The sequence below is a fragment of the Ursus maritimus genome, unplaced genomic scaffold (genome assembly GCF_017311325.1).
Source record: "Ursus maritimus isolate PB19 unplaced genomic scaffold, ASM1731132v1 scaffold_16, whole genome shotgun sequence".
NCBI classification, from domain to species: Eukaryota; Metazoa; Chordata; class Mammalia; order Carnivora; family Ursidae; genus Ursus; species Ursus maritimus.
In genome coordinates, this window is record NW_024424008.1 from 61,375,678 (window position 1) to 61,391,750 (window position 16,073).

The window sequence follows — 16,073 nt, forward strand, 5'->3', positions numbered from 1 at the left end:
ATTCTCCTTTTTAGTGGGGTCTTTCTCTGGTTTTGGAATCAAGGTAATGCTGGCCTCGTAGAATGAGTTTGGAAGTGCTCCTTCCATTTCTTTTTTTGGAATAGTTTGAGAAGAATAGGTATTAACTCTTCTCTAAATGTTTGGTAGAGGAGCGCCTGGGTGCCTCAGTCAGTTAAGCATCTGACTCTTGATTTCAGATCAGGTCACGATCTCAGGGTCCTGGAATGGAGCCCCCATGTCATCAGGCCCCCTGCCCAGTGGGGAGTCTGCTTCTCCCTCTTCCTCTGCCCTTCCCCCCATGCTCTCTCTCAAATAAATAAATCTTAAAAAAAAAAATAAATGTTTGGTAGGATTTGCCTGTGAGGTCCTCTGGCCCTGGACTTTTGTTTATTGGGAGATCTTTTATTACTGATTCCATTACTTTGCTGGTTATAGGTATGTTCAAATTTCCTATTTCTTCCTGATTCAGTTTTGGTAGTTTATATGTTTCTACAAATTTATCCATTTTTTTCCAGATTGCTCAAATTACTGGTATATAATTTTGCATAATATTCTCTTATAATTATTTGCATTTCTGTGGTATTTATTGTGATCTTTTCACTCTCATTCATGATTTTATTTATTTATTTATTTTCTTTCTTCTTTTTGATAAATGTGGTTAGGGGTTCATCAATTTTATTAATTCTTTCAAAGAACCAGCTCCTAGTATCATCGATCTGTTCTACTGGGGTTTGTTGTTGTTGTTTCTATATCATTTATTTTTGCTCTAATCTTTATTTCCCTTCCTCTGATGGCTTTAGGTTTCATTCACTTTTCTTTTTCTAACTCATTTAGGTGTAAGGTTAGGCTGTATATTTGAGATTTTTCTTGCTTCTTGAGGTAGGCCTGTATTGCTATAAACTTCCCTCTTATGACCACTTTTGTTGCAACCCAAAGGTTTCAGACTGTTGTATTTTCATTTTCATTTGTTTCCGTAGGTTTTTTAATTTCTTTTTTAATTTCCTAATTAACCCATTCACTCTTCAGTAGGATGTTCTTTATCCTCCATATATTTATGATCTTTCCAAATTTTTTCTTATGGTTGACTTCAAGTTTCATAACATTGTGGTCTGAAAATTTAAATCATATAATCTCAAACTTTTTGTACTTGAGGACTGATCTGTGACCCAGTATGTGATTTATTCTGGAGAATGTCCCATGTGCACTCAAGAAGAATGTGTATTCTGCTGTTTCAGGATGGAATGTTCTGAATCTACCTGCGAAGTCCATCTGGTCCAGTATGTCATTCAAAGGCATTGTTTCCTTACTGATTTACTGCTTAGATGATCTGTCCACTGATGTGAATGGGGTGTTAAAGCTCCTACTCTTATTGTATTATTATTAATGAGTTTCTTTTTGTTGTTATTGTTTTATAAATCTGGGTGCTCCCAACTTGGGAGCATAAATATTTACAATTATTAGATCTTCTTGTTGGATAGATCCCTTAATGATGACATAATAGTGACCTTCTTCATCTCTTGTTACAGTCTTATTTTAAAATATAGTTTGTCTTATATAAGTATGGCTACCCCAGCTTTCTTTTGACATCCACTAGCATAATAAATGGTTTTCCATTCCCCTGACTTTCCATTTGCAGGTGTCTCTAGGTCTAAAATGAGTATCTTGTAGGCAGCATATAGATGGTTCTTGTTTTTTTATCCATTCTGATACCCTATGTCTTTTGATGGGAGACTCTGGTCCATTTACATTCAGATTGCTTATTGATAGATATGAATTTAGTGTCATTGTATTACCTGTTAAGTCATTGTTTCTGGAGGTTTTCTCTGTTCCTTTCTAGTCTTAGTCACTTTTGGTCTTTCTTTCCCACTCAAATAGTCTCCTTTAATATTTCCTGTAGGACTGGTTTAGTGGCCACAAACTCCTTTAGTTTTTGTTTACCTGGCAAACTCTTCATCTCTCCTTCTATTCTGAATGACAGCCTTGCTGGATAGAGTTTTCTTGGCTGCAGATTTTTCCCATTCAGCACTTTGAATATATCAGGCCACTCTCTTCTGGCTTGCCAAGTTTCTGCGGGGACATCAACTGTGAATCTGATTTGTCTTCCTTTGTAGCTTAGGGATTTCTTTTCCCTTGCTGCTTTCAGAAATTCTTTCCTTATCTCTGTATTTTGCAAATTTTACTAAAATATGTCTTGGTGTTGGCCTACTTTTGTTGATTTTGATGGGAGTTCTCTGTACCTTCTGCATCTGGATGCTTGTTTCCTTCCCCAGATTAGGCAAGTTTTCAGCTATAATTTGCTCAAATAAACATTCTGCCCCTTTTCCCCTCTCTTTTTCTGAGATTCGTATGACATGAATATTATTACACTTTTTGAACTTGCTGAGTTCACTAAATCTTCATTTGTGATCCAATACTTTTCTTTCCCTCTTCTTTTCAGCTCCATTATTTTCCATAATTTTATCTTCTTTATCACTGATTCATTCCTCTGCATCTTCCATCTTTATGGTCATTAAATCCAGTCAGTTTTGTGTCTCGATTATAGCATTTTTTTTTGGCCTGACTAGTTTTTAGGTCTTTTATTTCTGCAGTAAGGGTCTCCCTGGGGTCTTCTATGCTTTTCTCAAGCCCAGCTAGTGTTCTTCTGATTGCTGCGTTAAATTATGGATCAGACATATTGCTTATATGTGTTTCAATTAGATCCCTGGCATAATGTTTTCTTGTTCTTTTTGGGGGGATGCATTCCTCCATTTTGGCATTTTGTCTAGGTCTCTGTCTTCTTCTCTGTGTTAGGAAAACCTTTTCTGTTTTCTGCTCCTGAGGACAATGGCTTTATAAAGAAGAGGTCAAAGAGTGCCCAGGACCTTGAGCTCAGGAAGTGTTTCTGGTGTATTCTGTGCACTCTGCTGTTGTGTTCTGGCTGCTCTTTCCCTCATGTCAGTCCTCTGAAGAGTTTCTCCTTGCCTGCAGTGGGGAGTGTTTGGAGCTTGTCCAGAGTGTAGCAAGTTTTAACTAAGTGTGCTTTGGTATGCTTGTTTAAAGAGGCTTGATCCTATTTTCACTAGAGCTGAAGCTTTGTGGTACTCTACAATGGGTAGACTTGGTGCATGAAGGCCATTTGTGCTGGACTTCTGGGGGAGGGACTCACTGCTCTGGTTTTCAGACACACTTGCCCTAGTAAAGAAGTACCTGCAGAGTGCAGGGGGTGGGGTTTGGTGTAAGCGGCTCAGGCCTCCACTGTTGGTTCTGTATTGCTCACCGAAGTAAGTCCTTGCTGATGGGCAGGGGAGAAAAATGGCACCAGTCCTCTCTCTTATCCCTGGAGAGAGGAGTTCACACCTGCCACTGTCTGGGAAGCCCTCACAGAAGAGCGAACAACCTCCCCTGTGTGTCCCAGGCACCCCTCAGATCCCTGCCTTCACCCAATCAGTGTCCTGGCTATCTGCCCACCCAGCAGTGCAGTGTGACCATGTTTTATCTCAGGCATGCCAGCTGAGTTTCAAAACTCCAAACTATAGGGACCTGGTGTGGTGAGGATCCACACCAATCATCCGGGGGAGGGTCTCCTGGTGCTGGGGCTTGTGCCTGTTCGCCCCAGAAGAGCAGTCATACCAATGCACAGGAACTTGGAGTTTAGAGTAAAATGCAGCAAAAGGCCTGAGTCCAGGTTGACCACCTTCAATAGGTGTCTCTGTCCCTGTGCTTAAAGGGCAGGGGGGTGCAATGGTGCCCTCAGGTTCTTTTGTCCCCTGAGAGGGAATGCCACCTCTCCCAGGTGCACTCCAAGACGGGGGAAGCATCTCTCCCAGTGCGTCCCAGGGGATCCTCATATCATGCTGTCTGCTCCCGTGCCTCTGAACTCCTCCACAGGAGCACGGCAGTGCACATGAGGCTCCACACTGGCCATGGAATGGACTTCTCAAACTCCAGTCTTTGAGCTCCACTGGTTGTAATAACTCACGATAATCAGCCGCTCTCGTTTTCCCAATTAATGGTTTTGTGGAAGTGTTTTTCTTGTGTGACCCCTGTGCACTGCTCTCTCTCTCCCTCTTTGTCGCTCTGTCTCTCTCTCTCCCCTCTCTCTCCATGTTCAGGGCTCCCTCCCCTCTGCAGCACCTGCGATCCTTTTCTCCCCCAAATCACATCTCCACACTTACTACCTTCCACAACGTGGGCTCTTCTCTCCCTCTAGTTGTGCAGTTTGTACTCTCAGACCTCAAATGGATTTCTCGGGTTTTTACCCGAGATTCGATATTTACCTAGCTGTGTTCAAGGAACAAGACAAGCACAGAGTTCCCTCTTCACCCCACCATCTTCTAATCCTCTGACTTCCTGGAAATTTTGAACTTCTGCACAAATGTTTAATTCCTCCACTCATCACTCTAAAAAGGCCAAACAACTAACCAGAAAAAATATGGGTTATGGGATATATAAGATATATCTGGATTAATAAGATAACAACATTTAAAGGATTACAAGAATAGTGGTCTTATTCTATTGAAATATTCTCTATGAGGAAAAGAGAAACATCCAAATAGAAAGATGGCCCTATGGACTGAATGGTTTTGTCCCCTAAAAATTCTTATGCTGGGATCCTAAGCTCCAATGTGATGGTATTAGGAGGTGGGGTCTTTGGGACATGCTCAAGGAGCCCTCATTATGGCAGTAGTGCCCTTTTATAAAAAGAGACCCTAGAGTGCCCTCTCACATCTCCTGTCATGTGTGGACAGCTTAAGACAGCTGTATATGAACCAGGAAAGGACTCTCACCAGACAGTGAATCTGCCAGTGCCTTGATCTGGGACTTCCCAGACTCCAGAGCTGTGAGAAATAAGTTTCTGGTGTTTCCATTATAGCAGCCCAAACTGACTAAAACAAATGGGTAAATGACAATTTCAAATAATTCATTGGAAAAAATATTAAGCAACTAGTATATGCTAGACAGGGTTCTAGGTGATGGGAATTAATACCAGAAAGAAAAAGATAGGCACACTTCCTCTGCTCAGGAAGCTTGTCATCTAATGGGAAGGTGGACGGTAAAAAAGTAAACAGGAGGCTGTTACATAAATAAACAACATGATTTTAGGTGGCAAACAAATGTTTTACAAAAGCAGGGGAAATAGATAAAGAACACAGGGGGAGAGGCTACTTTGGACCGCAGAGTCCTGGAATGCTCCTATGAGAAGGTAATATTGAAGCAGAACAGAGTGGAGTCAAGAGAGTGAGTCTTGTGAAGATCTGGAAGCAGGGATGCACTGTGGCTAGAGAAAGCACACAGCACGATCAAGGTCTCTGAGAGAGAAACAAAATGAGCACAACGCAACAGCAGTGACATGCGTGTGGCTAGAGCAGAGTCAAACAGGAAAGGTGGCAGGAAAGAAAGAAGGTCCAGCCGATGTGGACAAATATTTATAATATTTGACCAGTATTTCCACTTCTAAAAATTTATGTTATTGATAAAATCATTGCACACATGCATGCACACAGATATTCATATATTATAATTCAACATAATGTAATACTAGAAATAAACCAATGTACAACCATAGAGATTACTGCATTAGTATGGTATGACAATAACACAGACAGTTATGCAGAAATAAAATGATATTTTCATACTACTTAATAAGATTAATACTCAGGACAATATATTGAAGGGGAAAGACAGTACACAAAAGAGAAAATGGCCTTAATTTTAGTGAGAAAACAAAGAGAGAAGCAAGCAGGCAGGAACACTGAAATATAAGCAGTGATTTTCACTGCATTGAAAAATTATATGTGATTTCAATCTTCCTCTTTATAGCCCATGTTTTCCATTTTGTCCAGTGGCAACGTGTCGCTCTTATACTCAGAAAACCAGAGAAGGTTATTAAGAAAATTAAGTTTGCATCCAAAAATGTCTTGCTTCTTATAAAATGGCCTATGATGATGGGTTATCCCCATAGTGCATTTTATGTACACCTTGTTTGGCTATAGACAGAGCAAAGGCAGGGGAAATGCATGGTTCTCTGGATGTATTTTTGAAAAGAATAGTCACAGAATGATGGGATGCTAGACAGGGAAAGGATAGAAAGATAGTCAAAACACTTTGTTTTGAAGATGAGGAAACCAAGACTCAGGAGAGATATCTAACCTGCCAAGGACCCAACAACAGTTCATGGTGGAATTGACTAAAGCCTCCATGTCTTGATTCTCAATCCATTATCCTTTATCCCAGAACATCCCCCTCCCCCCAAGCCTAACAGCAGCATTACCAACGTCTGGGCAATGGGGATCTGTCAAAACAAGAGGTAACAAATGACTGGGGAAAAGCTCTCATGTGTAGGAAAAAATCTACCCCTAGTGAAGGAGGGGTGAGGATGACAGTAAGACCTTCAATTGGCAATGTAACCATTTGTAGACAGAATAAGTACTAGAAAAAGGAAATAATTATTGACAGTTGAGATAGAGTGAGTTGGCTAATAATCCTTCGAGTATCCATTTTCAGACAACAAATTTAGCCAGGAAAGATACTTGAAGCAGCATAACTGATAACCATCCATCCTTTATAAAAGGAGGACCAAGTGACCTAGACCCTGGAGGAAGGGTAGAGGTCGATAGGAAACCTGGAGGCAGGAAGCTGGAGAACGTCTCTCTATAAGGACGCTGCACCTCAAATTTCCCTGTGGTCCTGTATATTTGCATTCCTAGACAACCGTAGGTTACTTCCAGACCTTAAGACGCTTTAGATGATAGCTCACCCTAGTTATTTCTGCCCTGACACACCTCATAGATATTTCCTGCATGCTTACATGCAAGCATCTGGATGGAGTAACATGTATAACTGTAATGCATGATCTGTAGTACCATTCGGCAATTCCAGCAGCAACACTGAATTCCAAAAGAACTCCGATGGCACAGTGGAAACACAGAAGCTCCCATCCGACAGACCTATTATGTAATTCTAATTTTGTCGCTTTTTAACTTTGGGTCAATGAGCTTCAGCTTCTTCATCTATTCTACCTGATAGAACTGCAAGGATAGAATGAGACACTGGATATACATCACAGGGGACAGTATGTGGGATATAGAAAGCACAAGAGAAAGATTAGAGGCTCTTTCTACATTTCTTACTTTTGACTACATACACTACCCCTTTCCCTTCATCCCTTCCACGTTTTCCAAATACAATCAGAGTTCATTGAACTAGAAATCTACATTATGGTTTTTTATAGATTTTTTTTAAGTATGTATGAGAGAGAGACAGAGAAGGGGAGGCAGAGAGAGAAACAGGCTCCCCACTGAGCAGGGAGCCTGATCCCAGGTCCCCAGGGTCATGACCCAAGCTGAAGGCAGATGAGCCCCCCAGGCACCCCTACGTTATGGTTTTTAATGGTGCTTCTGCAGTGCACTTCTCAGGGACACCCAATACTGGGTGATCAACTTTATTATCATTGAGATCTCCCATGACCCTACAGATAAGGTAAAAGCCCACATGGAGTAACTGAAGTCACCCACGAAGCACTGCGTTGGATTTCCACAAGCCCGACATGAGATTCTATCATAAACTTTTGCAGATGCTGCTTGTACATCAGGCGTGTATGTATGCACACATATGTGTGTGCATGTGTATTGTGCTTACATAAAGAAAGGGGGGATCCTCTTTGACATGCAAAATCACTGTATCGGTGGCATAATGAGCAATGTAATAATGGGGTCTACTGTACTCGTTGTCTAAGTGTGCCTTCGAGGCAGAGGCCAGCCCACAGGAGGCCTTGCAAATTTCAATTTCCAATTCCTCCCCCACAGAGCATGAAATGAAATGGAAAAAATAAATGTTGTCAATTTGAGTTTTCTAATATATTTGGTGGAAAAAGATATTAAGTTTGAAAGTAAAGCAGTCCATTTCTTCCCTGCATGGCTGTGATCTAATCCTGTTCTTGGATAAAAACACAGATCATGAGTGTGGGAGCCTGAAACAGTGACCCCACCTCCATATTCATCACCTACTTTTGCACACTTACATATAACTCATTTCACTGTTCCTGGGAATCCATTCCTTGCTTTAAATTTTCATTAACCTTAGTCATGTGTATAAGAATCACCTATGGAGCTTTCTGAAAATACAAATTCTTGGTCTGCCATGAAAAATTCTAATTCAGGGACTTGCGTGTTTCAACGGACATCTCAGGTGATTCTGGTGGAAAGGGTCATCACTACTCGGCCTTGAAAGACTGCTACTGCTCTGCTGCTCTTTCCAGTTAATTCCCTTCTAATGCGGTCTTCCCACTATTGTTTTCCATTAAGGAATATATCTTTTCCTTCAATTTAAAAAAAAAAAGTACTTACATGTCTCAGATGTCTCTTTTTACTGCTCCTTTGCTTTTCTAATCCATATACTAGTTAATACGAAACACCTTCCTTGGCTTCCAGAACACACATTTGCATCTTTTTCTCTCACATTTTTGGCCACTTCTCAGTACCCCTTGTTGGTCCCTACTTATCTCCCCAACATCTTCATATTGATGCTCACAGGGCTCGGTCCTCGGATATTTTCTGTTTCCTATCAAAATCACTCCCTAGTAATCTTATCCATCTCATGGCTTGTATAGCCAACTATTCAGCATCTCCACTTGGATGTCTAAAAAGCGTATCAACCTTACATGCCCCAACCTGGGATCCTGATAATCCCTCCAAACCTGATTCTCCTTCAGTGTCCTCCATCTGTCCAGTTGCCCAAATTCTTGAAATTATGTTTGACTCTTCCCTTTCTCTCATACCCTGCATTCAATCCACTAGCAAATCCCATTTGTTCTACTTAAACATTTATTTATAATCTGAACACTTCCTGCCACCCGCAATGCCACCATTCACCACTATTTCTTATTCTCAAGAGTCAAAGCATCTGCTCTGATCATCTTCCTCTCAGGCCTACCTCCCTTTCTGAGCCATGAACTTGTTAAAACATAAGCCAGAACATATCACTGCTCAAAACCCAGAGACTTCTCATCTCACTCAGAGTACATGCCAGGTTCTGTACTATGCCCCCCAAAGTCCTACAAACAATCCGACCCCATGGCCACTCCTTGTCCCTCAACTCTCCCACTTATTCCTTCTTCTCCAGCCCACCGGCCTCCTTACTGTTCTGGCAACATGGCGGCACCCTCCCACCACAGGGTGTTTGCAACTGCCATTTCCTTTCTGGAATGTGCTTCCCTCAGATATGTGCATGCTTTGCTGTTTCATTTCCTTCAGTTTTTTACTTGAAAAGTCATTTTCTCAGAGCAACCTTTCCTGGCTAATCTGTCTAAAATTTCAACACTCCCATCCCCCACCCCCAACCATCCTAAACTCCTGGCACTTTATTTTGTACTCTTAACTCTTATTCTAACCTGGTATGTATTTTACCTCTACCAACTACAGTTGACTGCTAGCTCTTTGAGTGTTTAGTTTATTGTTGTATCCTTAGCAACACTGCCATCGAACATTGCCAGACACATAGCGGGTATTCAATAAATACTGCCTGAGTGACTTTAAGAACAGATGTTTAATTCCTTGGGTCTGGCAATCCATTCAAGTTTACCTCTTATATTTTCTCCAGTTCTCTCCTTTATATCTTCAGTCTCTTTTTCCCACACGTAAACAAATGCCAGCTACCTTTACAGACCCCAGAAAAAGTGTTCTGTTTTCTACCCTAATATTCTTTGGACTGTTAACTTCTTTTTCTATAAAAATGGTAGCCTTTGCTTTTATAGCGCCTCCTATGTGACAAGCACTAATACAATCAATCTCTAATATATGCTATTTTCCCATTTTACAGATGAGAAAAGTATCCTTTGAGTGAGTAATCCAAGCACCTTACGTGGGGATCATCCTTTGATCCTCCTCAGTTGGCCCCTAAAGCTGGGCTTTTGTCATAAATCCTGCTCTACCTTTTCATACCAAAGCCATATCACAGGGCTTCATGTGTACTTGTGCCATCTTTGAAACACTCTCAGGTCTCATTATGATGCACTCTCTTCCCACAATTTGCTTCGTAGACATCCAACTTTGTTCTTTCATTTAACAGTTGTTTCTTAAAACTCATCCTCTATCTCCACTTCTAAAGCTTTCCCAATGGAAGGAAGATTCTATCTATGTAGTTTTATGTCACTTGTCTCCAAAAATCTCTCCCTCTTTCTCTCACCCTATATAGTCCCCTTCCTCAGGTCTCTCAACAGTTAAACCTCACATTCCAACCCCACTTTTAAAATGTGTCATGCAAGGCACTGTTAGTAGTGACAGCCAATGTCAGCAGAAAATTTAGATAACTCATTGTTTCAAAATGGAATTACTGGCTCGTCAATCTGGCACAGTTATTTTATGTAGTGAAGAAGTACCAATGTATGTGCCAAGCATCTCCCCTTAAATTTTTATTGGGTAGATGCATCCATAGGAATGATATAAAAAAGACAAAATTTTAAGGCAATGCAAATTTTGGAGACCAATGACATCTGTACCACTATTATGATACCTTTATCCTACTTTTAATCATAAAGACTAAAGATAAGCTATTGGACATTATTGGGAAAAAACTGCCAGAAAAAGTGAAAAAATCAGTATAATTTAATATTTTACAAATCCACCATGTTCTTCTTGCTGAGATTAACTTAATTCAGACACTGCTCGTGAACACAGCAGCACCTCCAGAGAGGTGAATATTTTAATGTTCATGGTTCTCAAAATAAACGCCTTTCTTCCTTCATAATTCACCAATAGTCTGGTGAGGTTATATTCTGTAAATCCCTATTTTCTTTAGAGCGATCTTGAGCTTCTCAATGTTCTCTCTGCATTTTTATTAGAAAAGTGGGGAGGGCAAAAGATTAGACTTCGATGGCACTTATATTAATTCATTACCTTTCCTAGAGATGAAGACGGATTTTATAGCCATATTGCACTGAAGCAGAACTCCCTTAAAATACGGTAGGGCTTTCGTTTCTAATAACTCCCAGCTAAAGGGAAAAGGTTAAAGTTGCTGATTTACAAAAGAGGAAAATACATACAATAAATAAAATAGAATGTATGTATTTTTGAGATCATAACTTTCCTACTATTGATCTCAAATCTACCAAACACAAACACAACCGACAGTCGGTGATAAGGAAGAAAGACAAAACGAAAAATCTGGAACAGAGCTTGGGTCGGTTAATGCTTCCGTGTAGACACAAACTTCATCACAGGTTTCAGAAAGGAAACTCATGCATCAGATTTTCAGCCAAGAGCTTATCAGATAATTGCAGGTTCCTATGGTAGTAATTCTTTAACGTGTTTTTTGTCAACTGTATTGTTTCCACCATCATCCCTATCATGTGTCAACCAACACACTGGGGAAAAAAGTCGGTTGGACTGCAAATAGTTTAGGCCAAGTAGGGTCCTTGCAGCCACATACAGACATCATTCAATTTGATCAAATCTCTACGACTTGCTAAAAATGGTCAGTCTGAACACACACGTCTATCTGAAAATAAAGCGAGTAAAAAACTATTGAACTCATCTGAGAAATTTGACAGCAAGATGGATATTTTAAAGTTCTAGCATCCTTTGGAGAATTAATATAGCTGAACATTGCTAAGATAAAGTCTTAAGATATGTCATTATTTCGTGCACGCTTGGGAAAGAAAAAAAAGCTGTCAATTAAACTCCTAATTAAACTAATCAATGCTTTGTTCTCTTTAGAAACGTTATGGTTACTCAAAGAACTCTTTCATACATAATTTTCATACATAACTTATTCACCTATAATTTTTTAAATTGCTTCTGTGCATAAATAAAAATGAAAGTATTAGCAGAATACATCGGTTTAAGCATCCCTGAAACTTATTCCAATTCAGAATCCAACTATCCTGAATAATGTTTTGGTTGAGAATTATTAAGCTCTGTGTTTTTCCACATACTGTTATTTTCTGGGTCATCAAGGATGTTCATGATACAGTATTTATTTACAAAGTGCTTCACTTTGTCTTTGAACTTTTCTCCTACCCACAAACACCATCCTACGAGGTTTGATGCTTGTAGTTCTGAATCTTACCAGAAGTGTCAGGTGACGTCCGCCATGTTATTATGACTGTTGCTCGGCCAAGAGTGTTTGAAAGAAGCAAAGGGTCTATTCTGATTGTAGAGCTGTTTGAAGTGAGAAAATGAAATGCATCTTAGAATTGACAATATATGGTATGCTATTTGCCAAATAGGTCAGGTAATTTTAGTCCTTCCTCTCCAGGACAACAATTTTATGTACAAAAACTTATTTTTACGTTCTACAATGTTCTGTTTTAGTGACTCAGTATTCTCACCTCCCTCACCTGTCTTGTAGTCTTCTTAAATGTAAAAATTAGTTTTTGATCAGTGTCCTCCAGATATTGACCATACAATTCAATTTAAAGGTGAGTCCAAGTCAGGTTTCCTTGTAATTCAGTATTTCCCAAATTAATGTCCAATATATTCTGGAAATGCTGGATTAAGCAAAACTAAACAAGATGATTTAATGCAACTTTCTCAGAGCCTATAATATATTGATGTATACTGTGATTGTCTAAGAGTGGCAAATTATGTAGCATTTCTGAAAATTTGATTATAGAACATTTTAAAATAGAATATCTTATAAAATTTGTGATTTGAGGAACAGTATTATAATTAGCTAATATTCTTTGTGGGGTTTCTTTGTAGTGTCTTCTCTTTGCTATGTGGCCCTAAAAGTCTGGGCTTGCATGTGATTTTAATACAGATAACTCCACATTTATCTGGTATTATCAAAGAATGAGATGTTCACGATATAAATTTTAGGTAATAGAATCTTATTTATGCACAAAATTGTTTGCCCTCTATCATACAGTGTGGTTACACAATTCTATAGCATATGTTTGTTTTATAAACTGACCTAATATGGCCATGAAGCAAATCCTAGGCTTTTTGGGAAAATACGAACCATCTCTGGCAGCTAGGGTAGATGAAGGCTAAAGGTTCTTTCTCCCACAACTCTCCTATCAGTTGTATCACAATAGAAGCATATCTATGCCAAACAGATAAATGTTATTAGTAAACGAGTATAAAGCAAACACCTGGTTCTTAAGGCTGCTCTGGGGACAGTCTAATTCCACTCAGACCCTCCACCCTTGCATGGCAGACTTACTCTGAGGAGAACACAGTGGTATCCCGGGTGTAGGACTAGGTCAGAAGACAAGGAATTCTGTGAAGCAGGAGGATATAGGTCCAATGGGGTCTGGTCAAGGCTGTGCTCTGCACTAAAGACATCCAACTTCTGACCTTGCTGAATTCTTTTACCTCATTTATTCAAGAAGAGAGTCTGACCAATATTTCCCACCAATCCCATATATAGGACACTATTCACTTCACTAATGAAAAATAGTTTCTAATATTGCTTATACAAATTAACAAAATCCCATGTGTGTATTTGGATAAAGATATGTGGGCACTAAGCATCCAAATTCTATAATGCTGATTTCTGGCAAAGATTGTTTTTACAAATGCTAACCATTTATCGCTTTGGTTGAAGTTGGAGTGAACTTGTATACACATATGTATAAATTACAACATTAATATTTGGTTTTTAAAAATAGATGTTCATTATATTGGCAATGTAAAACTTTACCATATTAAATAGAATATAGCCAATGGAATTTAAATGTACTTATAGTAATTAAGCACCATTAGTATATTTTTCAATTAATGGAACATCCCATCGACATCTATGAGCTCCAAAGAGATATACTGGGATGTTTGCAAGCATAGTAAATAAAGAAAAGACTCCACACTGAATTTTACATTCTTCTTTTTGTACATTTTTTAAAAATCCTCTCTCATTCTCAATTTTACTGTATTTTTCTTGATGATCCATTCTCCAATCTTAGACTTAGTAGAGAAACGTCATATTTGATCCAATTAAAATTACGTACAGGGACGCCTGGGTGGCTCAGTCAATTAAGTATCTGCCTTCAGCTCAGGTCATGATCTCGGGGTCCTAGGATGGAGCCCCATGTCGGGCTCCTTGCTCAACGGGGAGTCTTCTTGTCCCTCTCCCTCTACCCCTCTGCCCCTCTCCCCCCCTCATGCTTTCTCTCTCTCAAATAAATAAAATCTTTTAAAAAATGTTTAAAATTATTTACAAAGTAAGACCAAGCCAGCTCTGTATTAGGGCCTAAAGTTTTCCCACAAAGTGAAGTACACAGACTTTCTAGAATGATCTATGGAACACCTAGCTTGGCTGTTCAGAGACTGCCCCTCAGTTTTATTATAATCCCTTCAATTTACTGAATAAGTTATTTTCAAAACAACGTGAAAAATAAGTTATACCAGATTTTATTGGCCTTAATGTTTTCATATTTTGTGCAGTTATGTTTGGCTTCAAAAGTGAATTCAACAACGTTCCAAGCTTGGTAAAATTAATACTGTACTAGAAAAAACAATTACATCAACTTTAATGCATTAGGGAAAAATATATGTGTGGTCATCGTACTATTCAGGATGTTGGTCACATTGAGACAATTAATTTGCATACTTTTTATTCTCAATGTGATACCATCCTGCATATACCTTCAGACCGTACTAAGAATGCTGCTGTGGTTCGTGGGGTCTGGACAACACTCCTAATAACTAAAAACATTTGAAAATGACCTGAAATAGAACTATTAAAAATTCCCAGCTGTGCCTCATATAATAGGATTATTGTTCAAAAACTAAATAATCTTGGGGGAGATATAACCATAAAAGTACAATATCCTACAATTGGGGAAAAAAACTTTTAAGGCCTTTCAAAACTTTTCCTTAGTGAAGTAACTTCATTTTTAATGCTCCTGTTGTTAACTTGGTCTTCCCGATAATGCTTTTAGTAATTTAAACAACTTCAGTCCTAAGATACAATTCATTCTATTTTTAAACTGGCCAAATTAGGGTTTTCTTTTTGTTTTTGTTTTTGATGTATGGTATGAATTGGAATGTCCCTAGTTCTCCATGCTTTATAGAGCAGGGGTGGTTTATTTACTCTTCCATATAACAATAGGTCTCCAAGTACATGCAGATAATCTCTGTGTCTCTCTGCACCCCTCACCCCTACCCTGCTCTCCCTCCACTCCCACTCTCATGCTTTTATCTTCATGATCATTAGGACGGGGTCTCCACACAGATACTCCACTGTTCCTGTGGCTCTCATCAGGATGCATATTAGTTTCCCTACATTTAGGCAGATTTTAAAGCCAAGCCATTTAAGTTAGAACTATAAATTGGACTTTTTTTTTTTTTTTTTTTTGCCTTTGTTCCCTTGAAATGACCTACTTCTTTCCTATGGTCTCCCACATCCTTTCTTTGTCACGCTTTTATCGTTTCACTCTGTCCAGCCCATTCATGAGGTGGGCTCTCATTGGCTGTGCTACATTAAGTCAACAAGGTTGCTGACTCCTTCAGGCCTTCCTGAGAGGTTCGGAGTTTCACCCCACTTGAAAACGGAAATGGCCAGCAAACAGCTTGAACTAGCGGTGCCCCTTCATAGCTTTGGGAGTAGCCTATGCTCAAACGTAAAATATACAATCATGAAACACATGTCAAGACCTTGCAAAGATGCCACCTAAGATCATACTTCAGGATTCTTTAATTAGTTAATCAGAATAAAATACTGAAAGAAATATTTGTAAAATTATGTTGATAAGACTGGGAATAGTGTCTACCCATTGTCAGAACAGTCTCACCTTGGTAGAAATTTAAAATTTTCAAATGAGGGACTCTTACACAGACTGTGGCCTCAAAAGAAAAAAAAATCTAAGAGAAAAATCAGGGTCAGTGTCTAATGATGTGATTTATGTCTACCATAAGTTAGCTTATTAAAAGTAAACTGGAGGGGTGCCTAGGTGGCTCAGTCAATTAAGCATCCTACTCATGATTTTGGCTCAAGTCATGATCTCAGGGTCATGGGATCAAGCCCCATGTCTGGCTCCAGGCTCAGTCGGGAGTCTGTTTGAGATTTTCTCTATCCCTCTGCCTCTCACCCCACTCACACTTGCCCTCTCTCTCTCTCAAACTAAAAGGTTTTTATAAAAAGTAAACTTTATTATT

General features: G+C 39.3%; 1 long non-coding RNA gene across 2 annotated transcripts in view; it reads right to left on the reverse strand.

Moving 5' to 3' along the window:
- LOC103662445 overlaps positions 1 to 16,073 on the reverse strand; it is a 512,157-nt gene that overhangs the window by 489,811 nt on the left and 6,273 nt on the right. For both annotated transcript variants that reach the window (XR_568454.2, XR_005835098.1), the window contains exon 2: positions 12,043 to 12,134. This is a non-coding gene — a long non-coding RNA (uncharacterized LOC103662445). The remainder of the gene's footprint in view (positions 1 to 12,042; positions 12,135 to 16,073) is intronic.